This window comes from Oncorhynchus clarkii, unplaced genomic scaffold, assembly GCF_045791955.1.
Source record: "Oncorhynchus clarkii lewisi isolate Uvic-CL-2024 unplaced genomic scaffold, UVic_Ocla_1.0 unplaced_contig_11854_pilon_pilon, whole genome shotgun sequence".
NCBI lineage: Eukaryota > Metazoa > Chordata > Actinopteri > Salmoniformes > Salmonidae > Oncorhynchus > Oncorhynchus clarkii.
The window spans coordinates 407,501-408,649 of NW_027261056.1; positions in this window are offsets into that span (position 1 = coordinate 407,501).

Genomic DNA, 1,149 nt, shown 5'->3' on the forward strand with positions numbered 1-1,149 from the left:
CCAGACCGAGGGTGATTGACCGTCATCTTGAACTTCTTCCATTTTCTAATAATTGCGGCAACAGTTGGTGCCTTCTCACCAAGCTGCTTGCCTATTGTCCTGTAGCCCATCCCAGCCTTGTGCAGGTCTACAATTTTATCCCTGATGTCCTTACACACCTCTCTGGTCTTGGCCATTGTGGAGAGGTTGGAGTCTGTTTGTGAGTGGACAGGTGTCTTTTATACAGGTAAGGAGTTCAAACAGGTGCAGTTAATACAGGTCATGAGTGGAGAACAGGAGGGATTCTTAAAGAAAAACGAACAGCTCTGTGAGAGCCGGAATTCTTACTGGTTGGTAGGTGGTCAAATACTTATGTCATGCAATAAAATGCAAATTAATTACTTAAAAATCATACAATGTGATTTTCAGGATTTTTGTTTAGATTCTGTCTCTCACAGTTGAGGTGTACTTATGATAAAAAATTACAGACCTCTACATGCTTTGTAAATAGGAAAACCTGCAAAATTGGCAGTGTATCAAATATTTGTTCTCCCCACTGTACATAGAGCTACTTTTGACCAGGGCCTATAGGGCTCAAAAGAATAACAAGGGGGGCATTTGGGATGCAGACATGGATTTGTCCTGAGGGGACGCAGTAGGAGTTAATCCAAGCAGTTTTAATATGTATTTGACAGAGGGTATGATTTATATTTTCAGCAATGTATTCTATGCTCTGCTATCGAGGGAAATCTGTCATTTTCTTACGAGCATTTGAGCTCGCATTTCACACCCATGAGTGTCATTGGAACATAAAGTGGGTAATAGATACATTCAAACGGAGAAATAGTTGAGGAGGTTTTAGAGAAGAAAAAAAGTCCTTTAATTAATTGATTAATTGAACCTTTAAAACAGACAGGCTTATCCTGGAAACATTATGTAAATTCCCTCCATTGCCTGTGAAAAAAAAAAAAGACATGAAAAAATTCACACAAAAAGACACTTGGTTTTTTTAGACACGTTTTAACACGTCTGAACATTTCACATGTGAAACATATGTATTTGTATATTGTACGTGTTTGCACATATTACATTTTCAGACACATTTGACATTCCGCATACATTTAAACTGAAAAATGTGACGTGGCAAAAAAATAGAGTTTTCTGACATGT